A 16,391-nucleotide genomic window follows, 5' to 3' on the forward strand; every position below is an offset into this window, starting at 1 on the left:
GATCTGTGTGTGTATTTACTTAAATATTTAAACTGGTAAGTCTTTTATAAATGAATGCTTGTATTTAACCTGTCTGCCTATAATTTAGAAAGACACAAAATACGGATAAATTCTTTATTTGAATGCTTACATTATTTGAAGTCTGTATAATTCTTGCAATATATCTACATAATAGAAACAGAAAGCCTATTTAAAAATTAATATGGCTGGGCGTGGTGGTTAACGCCTGTAATCCCAGCACTTTGGGAGGCCGAGGCGGGTGGATCACAAGGTCAAGAGATCGAGACCATCCTGGTCAACGTGGTGAAACCCCGTCTCTACTAAAAATACAAAAAATTAGCTGGGCATGGTGGCACGTGCCTGTAATCCCAGCTACTCAGGAGGCTGAGGCAGGAGAATTGCTTGAATCCAGGAGGCGGAGGTTGCGGTGAGCCGAGATTGTGCTATTGCACTCCAGCCTGGGTAACAAGAGCGAAACTCCATCTCAAAAAAAAAAAAAAATAACATGACAAATACTATGAATAATATCAAAGAATCATTTACATTGTGCTTCCTTAATTATCATTCACTTGGCTGTTACAGCAGATGTTTTTGGTTGCCTCCCTGGCAACCATCTTTCTGCTGCTGTTACTTGTTAACAGAATTCTAATTCTATTCAGGTGTCTGCTTTCTCCCCGGTGCCTCGGGGTTAGATTCTGATAGACTTTCTCCTGTTTGGTGCAATCTCCTATTCCCTGGGTCCATAATTGGTTTAACCAAAGGCATGTTATACAGCTCCAACTAATGAGACTTGAGGGAAAGTCTGCTGAAGGGATTCAGAGAAATATTTGATTGGTGCTTCAGTAGAAAAGTCCTCTCTTTTTTGATTCTGGACATTTGCAAGGTTATAATGGTGCAGACATCTTGTGATCAGTAAGTTGCAAGCTTCGAGACAAAATTAACACATAAAAATGGTAAAACAGTGAGACGAAGGAAAGTTGTGTCCTGGAAGGTGGTGCATAGGGAATGAATTAACCAACCTTGGAACTGGCAACCTCTTGGATTCTTTTATAAGACAATAAACTCCTTATTGGTGTAATTCATTTGTGTCAGGGTTTCCTGATACAGCTAAAATAGACATCTTAAATGATAATTCTCATTATATATGTTTGGGTTTTTTTTCAATATTCTTCAGAGCATTATGCAAATGAAAAAAAGTAATTTATAACTGCGGGATTCTGTAGATACTTAAAATTTTATACAGAATATTTTTCAAAATATAACAGCATTTGACACCTCTTTCTCAAAGAGAAATAGAATCACTTCCGTAGTGTTAGCAATATTTTGAAAATACTTTTTAACGGTGAAGATTTAAGAAGGACGTACATATAGTAAACTGCATCAACCTTAGTTGACAATTCATTTTTATAAAGAAAACACACCCACAGAAATTGTTTTTATTGGTAGATTGTTGACTTTTTAATGTTGAATATGCACTAAAATATCTCACCATCCACATCAACACAGAGAGTGTTGCTAGCTTTCCAGATATCTTCCTTGTGCTTCATACAGTCAACACCATTCCTTCATGGGTAACCATATTTCTTTTTTTTTTTTTTTTTTTTTTGAGATGGAATTTCGCTCTTGTTACCCAGGCTGGAGTGCAATAGCGCAATCTTGGCTGACCACAACCTCTGCCTCCTGGGTTCAGGCAATTCTCCTGCCTCAGCCTCCTGAGTAGCGGGGATTACAGGCATGCGCCACCATGCCCAGCTAATTTTTTGTATTTTTAATAGAGACAGGGTTTCACCATGTTGACCAGGATGGTCTCGATCTCTTGACGTCGTGATCCACCCGCCTCGGCCTCCCAAAGTGCTGGGACCACAGGCGTAAGCCACCGCGCCTGGCCCAGGTAACCACATTTCTAACACTATACATAAATATTTGTTTTTGAATATTACATTTAAATCATGTAACATGCACTCTTTGGCCTGTGGCTTCTTTTGCTTGACAATTTGAAATATGAGATCATGTATATCTTGCATAGCAATAGTAGTTTATTTCACTTCTATGTAGTATTGTTTTGTATGAGTATTCTAGTTTATTTTTCTGTGATGGATATTTAGATTTTTGGCTACTATGATGTAGGCATGAACATTTTTATACATGTCTTTGAGTGTATACATATTTATACATCTGTTGAGTAAATGCTTAGGTGTGGGATTGATGACTCATAGGGTGAGCAAATACTGCTTTTTAGTAGATATTATCAGTTTTCTAAAGTGATGGCATTGATATAAATTTCTATCAGCCATATATGAATGCAAAATTTGCTCCACATGCCTGCCAACCATGATATTGTCAATTTTAATTTTAGCCTATCTGATATGCAGTGCTATCTCATTTTAGGTTCTATTTTCATTTCTCTGATAACAAATGAGGGTGAACATCACTTTTTATTTTTACTGATCATTTGAGCATCCTTTTTTGAAATTTGTATTTGTCTTCTGACTGTGTTTTAAATGCTTTTTTTTCTTATTGACTTAAAAGAATTCATTGTAAATTTTGGATGTAAGTTCTTTATAAATCATAGGTATTGAAATATCTTTTCCTCTATGCAGCTTGCCTTTTTACTCTGTTAATGATATCTTTGTGGAAAAAGAGGGTTTAATGAAGTCCCAATTTATTGGCCTTTTACTTCATAATTGTAGTTTTTGTGTTGTGACTACGAATTCTTCACCTACTCTAAGATTATAAATATATTATTTTCTATTATCTTTAGAAGATTTATTTATTTCATTCATTTGGAATTGATTTTTATTTAGTTATGAGGTAGGCATAAATGCACATTTCTGTATAAATTGTGTTGATCCTACTGTTTTGCCAAGCAGCTTTCCCATAAATCTGATGATAATATACATCTCTCTCTCTTTCTATATACATATATACACACACACGTATATGTGTCTTTATATATATACATGTATATGTATATATGTGTATATGTGTGTGTGTGTGTGTGTGTGTGTATATATATATAATAAAAATCTTATATGAGCTCTGCTGGTTAGTTTATTTTTCATCCGTACCCCAGTACATCACAGTAGTGGTCATATGTTCTGTAAATTCTGAAACTTAGTTTTTACTTTAAAATTATTTTTATTCTTTGAATTTTGCCTTTCTATATACACTTTTAGATGAGTTTGTTAATTTAAGCCAGAAATAAGCCTGCTGGAATTTTGATTGGATTGCATATAATCTATAGAATAATGTGGAGAGAATTGACATCTTTACAATATAAATTCTCCTAAGCCATCGACATTTACTTTAGTTTTCTTTATTTTCTCTCAGTGGTGACCTAAGATTTTCTGTTAATGGTCCTACACATACTTGATCTTGTTAGATGTATTTCTAAGGTTTCTTTCTCTTCTTGTTGTTGTTCTTTTGGTTTGTTTACTCTTTCTTTTTTTTCAGTCAGGGTCTGGCTCTGTTGCCTAGCTTAGAGTGCAGTGATGCAATTGTAGCTTACTATAAACTCAAAATCCTGGGCTCAAGTGATTCTCCTGCAACCACCTTCCAAGTATCTGGGACTACAGGCTTGCACCACTATGCCTGGCCAGTTTTATAAATTATTTTATACAGATGGGGTCTTGATTTGTTGCCTAGGCCGGTCTCAAACTTCTAGCCTCCAGCAATCCTCCTACCCTCAAGAAATCCTCCCATCTTGGCCTCCCAAAGTGCTAGAATTTCAGACATCAGCCACCATGCCTAGCTATTTCTAAATTTTTAATGTTTTAAAGCTATTTTAGTATCTTTCAAATTTTAATTTTCTACCTGCTTATAGTATACAAAAATAAAATTGATGTGTAGTTCTGATAGTTTCTTTGTGATTCCCTTAGGGTTTCTATTTGCACGTTTGTCATCTCTGAATAATATGTTCATTTCTTCCTTTCTAATTCTCACACCTTCAGTTTGTTTTTGTTTCTGATTGCATTGTTAGGAATTTCAGTACAACATCAATAAGTGTTGATACAGAGATAACATACATTTTTGTTCCTGTTTCAATGGGAAAGCTTTAAATATTTCAACATTAATTATGATGCTTGCTGAAGGTTTTTGTAGATAATCCTTATTATATTAAGGAAGGTCCCTTCTCTTCCTCATTTGTTAAGCTTTTATCATGAAGCAGTTGAATTGTATTAAATGCATTTTCTTTATTTGGTGCACTGCTAGGATGATCATATACTTTTTGTGGTATATTCTGTTAATGTGCTCAATGAACTATATTGAATGGTTTCTTAATGTTAAACTGACCTTGTATTTCTGGAATGAATCCATTTATTATAATGGATTATCATTTTATGTACAGCTGGATTCATTTTGCTTCACACATGTGCAGCTTAGGAATCAGAAATGCCTTTGGGAAAAGTTCCTGTGTAATGTTAGCTTACTTCTTTTTAGTTTTTGTGCTTTTAGATATTAGTCTCTCAAGTTTTGTCTGCCTTAGGATCACTGAACTTCAGATTTTGTCTCCCCAGGTCAGTTGTACTGATGTAAGCTCTAGACCAGCCCTGTGTCTTCAAGCAGAAAAAAAAATTCCACGGTGAATAGAGTGTTCACCTCAGTGAGATTTTCTTCTCTCAGGATCTTGGATCCTTAACTCCTGGTTGCTTTGGTTGCTCTCCAAAGTTTTCAGATAATTGGAAGTTTTGTTTGTTTGTTTTTATTTTATACAGATCTTTGCATTAGTCTCAGCGAGGGGGTTGATTTGAAACAAGTTATACCTATTAAAGGCCATTAATGACCAGAAGTGTGGTTCTACAATATGTAAAAAGGCTCTTAAGCAGGTGCATATATTTTAGGGGGGACACTCAGGAAATAAATATTTCTGTACATTATCAAATGTATATGTTAAACAGAAACATTCCAGTCAGTGGAAGACTTTAAATAACTATGTCTAGTATGTTCATGAAATTAAATGCAATTTAAAATTTCAACAGAGAACTAGAAACTAGTAAAAGAATCAAATGGATAGTCTAGAAGAGAAAAATACAATAGCTCAACTATTGAGTGCCCCATGTTTAGATCTAAGAGCAGATGAGATAGGAGGAAGAAAGTTAGTGAATTGGAAGTTAGATCAGAAGAAACTATTTACTAGGAAGTGTAGAGAAACGAAAAGATAGACTATGTAGAAAAGAGCTTAAGAAACAGAATAGAGTGAGAAATTACAACCTACATGTTAACAAGGTCCTAGAGGACAAGCAGAGAATGGAACAAAAACAGTATTTGAAGAAATCATGGCTGAGAATATTGGTGAGAGAAATCAAGCCACAGATTTAGGAAGTACTATCAAATCCAAGGAGGATAAAAATGAAAACCCAAACTATACATAACATAGTATGGGTGAAAACCAAATACAAAGACAAAAGTCTTTACAACAGTCAAAGAAATGTTAGAAAACCTACAGCAAGACTGAAAGTTGACTTTCTATTAGATAGGATGGAAGCCAGAAGACAGTGTAATGACATCTTCAAAATGCCAAAGGAAAACAAGTGCTAGCTTCAAATGTTTTATCTTTCATAAATGAATTTGAAATAAACTCATTTTCAGACAAGTAAAGACAAAAAATTTATGAGCATCAGAGCAGCACTAAAGAAAATATTAATATGTATTCTTCAGGCAGAGGAAAATGTTTCTAAATGACAATCTGGAGATACAGGAAAGAATGACAGGGAATACAAATATTAAATGTAGGTGAATGTAAATGAACATTGACTGTACAAATCAGTAATATGTTAAAATACGCTAGAACTTAAATTGGAAGGGAAGTTAACTGTATGTTTTAATGTCTATGCATTGTCTGGGAAGATAGATTTTGATGAGTCAAGGATGTATATTGTATTCTCTTGGGGCACATCTAAAGTAATAGTAAAAGGATAAATAACTATGAATCTAACAGATAAGAAAAATAAAATAATAAATAATGGATTCAAAAAATGGAATTCAGGAGAGAAAAAGAACACATATGTTTCAAAAGATCTACTTTTATTGCAGTGGGATTGCCTGTCACAGTATCTGGGCCACCCTGTTGCCAGCAGTGGAAAATCCATTATTATCTTTTTGGTACAAGCAAATCATTCTTTTATCCTTCCCCTTTATAAACTATTATTTTTAGTAGTTTTTACAAAGTGTTATTTATTCTGAATTTTAGGCTGTCACTCTTAAAGGTCAGTGCCAGTCTTTTGCAGCATTTATTTAAGGTTCCATCCTTTAATATGTATTCTGAAAAAAAAAAAAAAAAAAAAACAAAAACAGGAGCAAATGAAAATCTAAGAATATGAAGGATTCCTTTCCTGGTTCCAACTCATCCCCCGCCCACCACCCCAGCAAATGCCTCTATTTTTCTCTCTCTCTCTAACTGGCTGGGATTAATTGACAGAGTTCCTGATACTTATTGCTCTTATTTTCTGTTCTAGCATCTCTGGTGGTACAGATATACTGTACCTTCCTATCTTCTTAAAATCTAACATCCACACTTTCCTGATAATTATTTATTTTGTTTCTTGGGTAGTAACCCTCTAAAAGTATGATGAATTACTCACCAAGTTCTTACTTCTTCGACTTCACTTTATTCATTAAGCCCTGAAGTGTGTGTGCTGTTTCTGGCTCTTGAAATACTGAAAGGAATTCTATTTCTTTTAAGCCTAGATGCTAGCACTGACTCTGCATGTCTGCTGATAATCGCTGCTGCCTTACATCATTCCCTCTCCAAGCCTTGTTCCGCCTTACTGTTTCTGCAGCTCTGTAGGCACTTGCCTTCTTACCTTGGACCCTAATACCTGTTACTCTTGTTCTTTAATAACCCACAGAGTTGTGCTTTTCTGACTAACTGAGCATCTTTTTTTAACTCTCATTTTTAACAACTCTATTAGTGTTTTTATAAGAAAAGCAATTTAGCCTTATTGTGCAATTTTTGGAAGACAAAGAAAATCACAACAAAGAAAGCAGAAAGCACATGAAGCTTATCATCCTGAGAGAATCACTTAAAATATTAGTCTATATGCTTGGGGGAAAAATGTCATCCTTTCTGTTGTTTCAGACGGTTATTTTCATTGTCTCTGGAATCTGTCCTTTTTTACTGATGGTATAGGGGAACAGAGATTAGTACCTTTTTTCCTCAGGCTTTGATACATATAAATTATAATGCAAGAATGAGGACTAAGTTTTTTTTCCCCTAAATAACTCATATTCTCTGTCACAGGCTCATGATTTTGCATGCTTCTTGGTTTTAATCCTCTCACAGAAGCTTAACATTTCTGGTTAGGAGATGTTCCTGTTGCCATTGTCAGCAGATGGGGAGTATGCTGGGGGTAAGTGGGTCTCCAGTCATTTTTCATGTAAGGAAAGAGTTGCATCTTCTTAGGTTTACTGATGGTATAGGGGAACAGAGATTAGTACCTTTTTTCCTCAGGCTTTGATATATATAAATTATAATGCAAGAATGAGGACTAAGTTTTTTTTCCCTAAATAACTCATATTCTCTGTCAAATATCAATGTCAAGTAAAATATCAATGAAAGTTTCTGATTTGAGTGAAATGAGATGGATTAGATTACTACCAAACTTCCTAGTGAGAATTAGATCTTGTTCATATAGAGATGAGCTTAAGATACCTTTGTAGGACATTTTAATCTGCCCAAGTATTAGAAATGAATGTTGTTTGACACTTTATGCAATTGCCAAATATCCAGAATTTCCCAAATTTAATGCTCAGGGATTTTCAGAGGTAAAGGAAACTAGGAGTGTCTTGCTTCTAAGTTTTAACTTAATAGGGGGAGGAAGAAAGTAAGCAGATGAGTAAAATCTGATAAGTTTCCTAATCCATTTAACTTTTTTTAACCAAATTAAAATTGAACACGAAAGATCTGTGTCACTGTCTCTCTTATATATCCTTAGGAAGATATGAAATTGCATAAATCTGCTAGCATAATCCAATTATTGTTTACAGAGATAATAAGTTACTGATTTTACACCACGTGACTTATTTGCTGTATAAGTTTGTTTTTTCCAGTTCATAACATTCTAGAGTTAGTGGTCTCATAGTTTATTCATTTATCAAAATTTTGTTCAGTAGTTTCTAAACTTTAGTGTGCATTAAGATAATCTAAAGTGCTTTTGAAAACTTCAGTTTCTTGGACTTAATCCCCAAAGTGTTTTCAATTAATAAATCTAAATGGATATCAGAACACATGATAGGCACCCTTGATGATTCTGAAACAGGTTCCATGGACCATTTTTTGAAAACCATTGCTTATCCTGTGTAACTCCTAGCAGGTGGTTGTATGCCTGCTAGAAAACGTACACACACTGTGTACCTTGGACCATTTAGAATTGTCAACATATTCTCCAGAAATAGGAAAAAAACATTTATTATTTTGCAAAAGAGGAAGGTGCTGTTGTATCAGGTGTTTTATTTAAGATCATTATGCATATTAAAGAAAATCACTAATAGAGGCTAGAGTATAACTGGGATCTCCTATAGTAACTGGAGGCTACTGGGTTACCTTTGCTTTCATTAGTGTCTGAAATTCCATTATTGCTCTGTGCTTAGCATTATTCTCAGAAGAGACATTCCTCAGGACTTACTGCCTTAAAGATTCAACCAACTGAAAACATCTTTCATATTGTACAGCATTAAATTCAAAATAAATCTCAAAATAAAAAAGATTGAAAGAATAGAATTCACTGGCAGTATTTTTGGATGTGTTTTGTTTTGCTTTGGGGCCAAAGATTGTATTAAGAACTAATTATCTTGATTTAAAAATTTATTTTTAAATTAATAATATTTATGGTGTACAATATGTTTCGATATATGTATACATTGTGAAATGGCTAAATGTAGCTAATTAACATATATATTACCTCACATACCCATTTGCTTTTTGTGGTGAGAACACTTAAAATCTCTCTTAGCAATGTTCAAGTATATGATACGCTATTAACTATAGTCACCGTGATACACAATAGATATCTTGAATTTATTTGAGTTTAAACAAAAAGAGGTTATATCTACAATATGGTTTAATTCATTCACGGGTTAAACATTCTAAATGCTTGATATTAAAAATCTTGAAGTCTAAACGTGATGCATTTGCACCATCATGAAGCATAGAAATGCCAGTGTTATTCATAGTTATTATATTCAAGTAATGCAGCTGTATCTTAAATGAATGCTATTTGCTGTACTTGGCCCTGATTTGAGATGGAAGCCAATGTTCATGTGTTAGTTTGGGCTGTTGTGATAAAATGCCATAGACTGGGTAGCTTATAAACAACAGAAATTTATTTCTCACAGGTCTGGAGCCTGGAAGTCCAATATCAAGGTGCCAGCAGATTGTCTGGTAAGGGCCTGCTTTTCATAGAAGGTGGCTTCTCAAATGGTGGAAGAAGCAAAGCAACCCTTTGGGATCTCTTTTGTAAGGGCACTAATACCGTTAATGAGGGCTCTGCCCTTGTGACTTAATTATCTCCCAAAGATCTCACCTCCTAATACTGTAACCTTGGAGGCCAGAATCTTAACATATGAATTTGGAGGGCCACAGGCATTCAGACCACAGCAGTTCATTTGCCAAATAAGGAACTTGTTACCACATCCTATATCATCCACAGCAGAACATCTAATCTGCTGTTCCCTCAGTGGTCCTGGCCAGCAACATTCGACAAACAAAGACAAAGGGACCCTCCTGCTGGTTCACCAGTGAGAGCTTCTGATGGAGGCTCTTCTGTTGCCCATCTTACCACGTGGCAAGACTCTTGATAAAAGATATCTGACTTCTATCATAGAATAAAAGTTAACAGTCTTACCAGGACTTAGATCTCTTGTGAAATCAATCAATAAAAGTACCCTATAGGGATTCTGAACCAAAGTCTGAAAGATACTCATTTTTCTATTAATCTTATAATGTAGTCATTTGTATTTTTATGAATAAATTTAAACATAATCCAGATTAATACTAAAATATTACAAGGGCAGAAGTAAGGATTTGCCAATTAAGCATGGAGAGATACCAGCTCTATTCTCATAACCTAATGATTTGTAATGCAAATGCACTATTGTTGCTGTAAATCAGCTGTTTTTTGAGGTTTTTATTGGCTAAAGTTCTCTGGTGAAAAGTGTAATTTGCTGGCTAATATTGACATTCACCATAGTTTGCATAAGGGTTTTCCTTATTTTATAGGTAGGAAAACCAAGGAAGAATTGCCCAAATAACTGATATGACTGATCCTATCCCAGGAAGCCCCCAAATGAGGTGTAGGATCATAATCCATTTTCGTGATGCTATGGCATTAGGCAGCAAGACGTCTGTGTTGGGGTGGGGAGAGCAAGTGATAAGTTCTCTAGAAAAATGTTGGATTACAATCTCTGAGCAGTATGTCTTACTTCTTGAGCGTAAGGACCAGAACGCACCAAAGATAATAGGAAACGAATTTAAATATATAATAGCAATCTAGACCTCAAGCCTGGAGCTGAGCCATTGATCTAAGTCACTCATCAAAGGACCTAGCAAGGCTGCTCTTATATATTTCCTATATACTGAGAATTTCCTTTGTACTAAATTACCTTTAATAAAAGAATGTCAAATAGCCATATATAAGGTTCTTATGAAGTTCTCGTGTTTCTGGGTGCTCTCAATTATCTTGAACAAAGAAGTATTTTTCTGGTAAGACAAAACAACTGGATATTACCTCTTTCGATTCTAGTTTTAATGTGCATAAAGTCATCTGATGATAAAACTCACCTCCTTTATCCCCCCAAAAGGGGAAACACTGTAACATACTTAGGAATTATTCCTAGTGCCTCAAAAGTACAAGTGTCCATTATAAACAAACACTTTTCTCTTTTTTTGTATACCTGAATGAATTTATAATTTAAAAAATATTTTTAAAAAGATGGACGCAAACAGACAAGACAGCACATTGAGCATCCTTAGGGGCACATGAAACTTCACCAACTCCTTCCAGGTGCATATGTTCCTTATAGATTTCTTGGGTCTTTTTCTAAGGTATTCCATTATTCCCATAGGACCTTTAGGTAAGAGACTAAATTGAAGTACCATTTACGATATAAGTTATTGCATTTCTGAAGGCGAGATTGAGTTCATTTTTGTTGTTTCCCACAGAGAGTCCTCACTGAGAAAATTTTTACAAAAATGAATATGTCAAAATTTTGAGTTACCGGACCTGAACCTAGTTACTTCAATAACCAATGAAAGATCTAAATTTTGTTTTCTGCTGTCCTCCAATGTACCTGCCGCAGAAATGAGAAGCCCTGAAGCATCAGGTTAAGAGAACAAAAGTGGTGTTAGATGTATCCAAATTCAAATCCTGGCTTGATTTTTGTTTTTTAAACCAGTTGTGTAACCTTGGAAAAGTTGCTTTACCTCCATGAGTACTAGTGGCCTCATCTTTAAATTAGTAATTTTTATTATTTCCACCTCATGGGATTGCACTGAGGATTAACTGAGGTGTTTGCAAAGTACCATGCAAAGTGCCTGTTTTAGTTCTCTTATGATGTTATTATTCTGTAGGTTAGAAGTTGGATTCAGGTCTCACTGAGCTTAGGGGTCACCCGGACTACATTCCTGTTTTGGAGACTCTAGAGAGAAGTGGTTTCATTGTCTGTTCTAGCTTCTGGAGACCTCCCATATTCTCTGGCTCATGTCCCTTTCCTCTGTCTTCAAAGCCAGCAAGTGCCATCTCTCTGACCCTTCTTTTGTACTCACATCTCTTTCTTACCACAGCCATGAGAGGTTCGACACTTTTAAGGACACATGTGATTATCTTGAAATCTTTGATAATCCAGGATAATCTCTACATCTCAAGGCCATTAATTTAGTTATATCTGTCAAGTCTTTTTTACCGTGTAAGACAGCATATTTATAGGTTCCAGAGAGTAGGATGTGGCCATCCTTGGGGGTGCCTACCACATTGGCTAATCCTTTATTGGTAAATCTGATATCATTGTTAAAAAAGGTATTTTCATCATCACCATTCTAATTGACATGTGTTGGAGCTCAAAAATACTTGTTTGAATTTTTTAAATAAATTGACTACCTAGAAAATTGGAAGATATTCTTTGTAGGGTATATAGATAATGGCATAGACCACTTATTTTAATAATACATTTATTCCTGTGATACTTTCCCAATATTTTAATGTATTTTTATGTAGTATTTTCAACTTTTCAGAAGAATTACAGCATTTTGAAATTTAAAATAAGCTGATCCAGTTATCATTTTGTAGTTGGAGAAGCTAAAGAATAAGCAAGTTCAACATGGTAAAACCCCATCTCTACTCAAAATACAAGAATTAGCTGGGCATGGTGGTTCATGCCTCTAATCCCAGCTACTCAGGAGGCCGAGGCAGAAGAATCTCTTGAACCCAGGAGGTGAAGATTACAGTGAACTGAGATTGCACCATTGCGCCCCAGCTGCCTGGGGGACAGAGTGAGACTCCATCTCAAAATAAAAAAAGAAAAAAAAACCAAATTGAAATACCTGATCACAGCCATACAGTCTATTAGAGATCATGCCGGTGTAAGAAGCTCAGTTCATTATTCTACCCCATCATGTTGCCTCCACCATCACTAGTATTAATGCCCAGCCTTTCTGTGACCCCTACTGGGCTAAAATCTTTTGTGCAAAAGTCTGTTAGAAAACCTTGGTTCCTACTGTGGTATGTGAATGGCCTCTTCCTCCACATTTCTGGACTATCTATCATGTAGGGATCTGGGCCTATGCTCTCCTGAAACCTGCCAAAGAGTTAATGCAGCTCTCCAAATTATCCTATTCATCAAACTTGTGATGTTTGATCGGTAGGTTATATAGGCTTTCATGTTTCAGCGATTTTAGACAGAGGTTTTAAGCCAACTCCTGAAAATCTTGGGTAGGAGGTCTTTAGGGGTAGATCTGTTACCTTTCTGAATACTTTTTAATGTCTAAGACACAAATGCATACAGACAATAGAAAACATTAAAGGCTGTTCATACTGTTACTACAAATATCCAGAAATGAAATTTTAGGAAGAAAGACCTATATATATATTTTCGTGTCTGTGTATACATACACACACACACACACACACACGCCACACATACATACTCATACACACTCAAGGAAACTTATATCCCACACATACATACCCATACACACTCAAGGAAATTTATATTCCATACCCATACACCCACAAATTTATATCCCCATCAATAGGTATTATAATTTTATAAACAAGTTATGTTAATAGCATTAAGAAGCTGCAAATAGTACACTGTTGTCCAAAGTGTGGGATGTGGAGGGGTAATACTGTCAGCCCTACCTGGCATTCTACAATGCCAGGAAATAGACACTGAACACTTATCTCCCCTAGTGAAGCCAAAAGCAGATTGTTAATGAAACACACAAATAATGAGTCTGCCACATCCTCCAAAAGGTTTCTCTTTCTTAGTCCAAGATTAATTTTTCCCTATTAGCAGGATTATCCTACATTTCTAGTTATAGAGGTGGGAAACTAGCATGTGGCATGTGAAAAAAGAGGAAGCTTCAAAAACAGTCCTCTTCAGGCCACCTGAAACTTGCTTTGAAGATTCACTCTAGTGAGGCAGCTGTTTGATTCACAAAGTCTTCAATTCTACTTCGGAGCCTAAAGAAAAGCAAACCACCTGAACGCTGACGTTCATGATTATTTCACGATTGATAACCAATTCTAATGGTCTGTGAAGAGATGAATTCATTTCCTATTGGTTTTTTTTTTTCAAGTTACCGAAACTTAGTGTCTTAAACCAGCATAAATTCATCTTACAGTTCTGGAGGTCAGAATTCTGAAATGAGTCTCCCAGGACTAAAGTCAGGTTGTCAGCAGGATGGTTCCTTCTGGAGACTCTGGGGCAGAATCTGTTTCTTGGTTGTGTCCAGCTTCTAGAGGTTGCCTGTATTCCTTGGACTCTTTCTGGCATCACTGTGACCTCTGCTTCTGTTGTCTCATCTTCTTTCCTGACTCTGACCTTCCTGCCTTACTCTCATAAGGATACCTTTGATCAGATTGGACCCAGGTAGACAATACAGGCTCAACTCCTCATCTTAAGATCCTTTACTTAAGCACATATGCAGTTTCTATTCCCATATGATATGGTTTGGCTCTGTGTCCCCACCAAAATCTCATGTCAAGTTTCCAATGTTGGAGAAAGGACTTGGAGGGAAGTGATTGGATCGTGGGGCAGATTTCCCTCTTGCTGTTCTTGTGATGGTAAGTGAGTTCTCACAAGATCTGGTTGTTTAAAAGTGTGTAGTATTTCCCGCTAGGTCTCTTTCCTGCTCCACCATGGTAAGACATGCTTGTTTCCTCTTCACCTTTTTCCATGTTTGTAAGTTTCCTGAGGCCGCTCAGCCATACTTTCTGTACAGCCTGTGGAACTATGAGTCAATGAAACCTCCTTTCTTCATGTATTACCCAGTTTCAGGTAGTTTATAGAAGTATGACAATGGATTAATACACCGTAGAAGGCAACATATTCACAAATTTCAGAGGCTAGGATGCAGGTGTGTTTGAATAGGGGCATGATTCAGCCTATAGAAGGTAGAGCTACCATAGCATCCCACTAAGTCATGCTGGTGATCTTTTCTGGTGAAACTAAAGGAAAGCTCTACTTGACAGCTTTATCTGGAAATGCTGTTAGTGGAATTCTGCTAGAGAAATTCTGCTAGAGAAGGGCTGGCATCCCCTTCTCTATAAATATATTAACTCTCAACCTTTCCTAATATACCTGGATATACCTGAGAAGGAAGGGGGTTCTTCAGATTCTGTTTCAAATTTAGTTTTCTTTGTTTCAAATAGGATATCTAACATTTGAAATAAAAATGTAACCCCTTTAAGACATCTTCAACTAAGACAGACTTAGGGAGTGAGGGCTAAGCCACACTTTGTGACAGCTGCAGCAGAAGGCAGTGGGTGGTGGTAATGGTAGCAAGTAAACAACTTTATTCTCATGTTGAACTTTCCTAGAGAGCTGGAGTGGGGGTCTGGCAATGCCTACCCTGGGATATATGGTAAAACATCAAAATCAGACAATGTAGGATAAAATGTAGATGTGAGAGGCTCTTAGGCTTCCTGGTTGGACCACATAATATCATATAAAACAAGGGCAACAGATAAAGGGGTAGAGGTAGCTACTGTCTCCTGTAGTAGCTTTGAAATGGAAATTCAACTTTTCATTTTTAATTTGAATCAAGTAGGTACTTGCTTCTTTTAAGGGTGATACCCTGGTCTGGTGTACAAGTGCTGCCATACCAATAGTATTTTTCTTTAAAAAAAAATTTTTTTTCTTGCCAACTTTTATTTTAAGTTCAGGGTTACATGTGTAGGATGTGCAGGTTTGTGACACAGGTGAATGTGTGCCATGGTGGTTTGCTGCACAGATTATCCCATCACCTAGATATTAAGTCCATCATCCATTAGCTATTCTTCCTGATGCTCTCCCTCCTCCCATCCCTTCGACAGGTCTCCGTGTGTTTTGTTCCCTCCTGTGTGTCCAGGTGTTCTCAGCATTAAGCTCCCACTTATAAGTGAGTACTGTTTTTCTTTAATAGTGCATAGCCACTACCCAGAACCACTCAAATACATACTTTGTCCCCTCCCAATCCTGACCCTTCCATCAGACACTGCTGCAACCTCCCAAACTAAAAGAGGATCTACAGAGGTCCTCCAGGACTGTGATGTAGCCTTATGGCTGGCATTTGTGATTGTTTGATAACTATGCCATACTAGTCATTAAATATTGTGAATATCACTCTACTGAACCCAGCGGTGATAAAGGTAAGCCCATTAGTTTAGTTAATTAAAAAATAACACTGAGCTTCACAGCAAGCTCAGCAATTACTACTACTGAGTAGGGAACTCTGCAAATTCAGATAAAAATGGGAATCTTTGAGGGAGCAATTAAGCAGAGAAATTTATGCAAAATTTTAAGATATTTCTTGGTGTTCATTCTTGCTTTAAAATAATACCTTAGTTCTTAAAACCTTCCACATAAACTTTTCACATGCTTGTATTAATGTTAATTAATAAATTTATAATATTAAGAGTAAAGGCAGATATGACTTTGCTGATTGGTCACTCTTGCCTTTTTAACCATCAGAGCCTAATGAATATCCAGGCTCAAATTATAGATGTTTTATAAGCCTGCCCTGGCATTAGTGATGCTACTGCCAGATTAAAGAGACAGATTCTAGAGATAACTTCTAGTTCTAAGAGGATGAAGGTGACTTATGATATACTTTCACAGTGTGTTAAGAATCATTTAATTTTGTTTGTTGGTACCTACATCTGACTTGTGTTAGATGTTGATGGAATTCGAATAGG

At 36.1% G+C, this 16,391-nt stretch overlaps 1 protein-coding gene across 1 annotated transcript in view; it reads left to right on the forward strand.

Moving 5' to 3' along the window:
- Positions 1-16,391, forward strand: part of GPR158 (G protein-coupled receptor 158) — a 420,273-nt gene that overhangs the window by 157,999 nt on the left and 245,883 nt on the right. The window lies entirely within an intron of this gene.

The sequence above is a fragment of the Callithrix jacchus genome, chromosome 7 (assembly GCF_049354715.1).
Source record: "Callithrix jacchus isolate 240 chromosome 7, calJac240_pri, whole genome shotgun sequence".
Taxonomy (NCBI): Eukaryota; Metazoa; Chordata; class Mammalia; order Primates; family Cebidae; genus Callithrix; species Callithrix jacchus.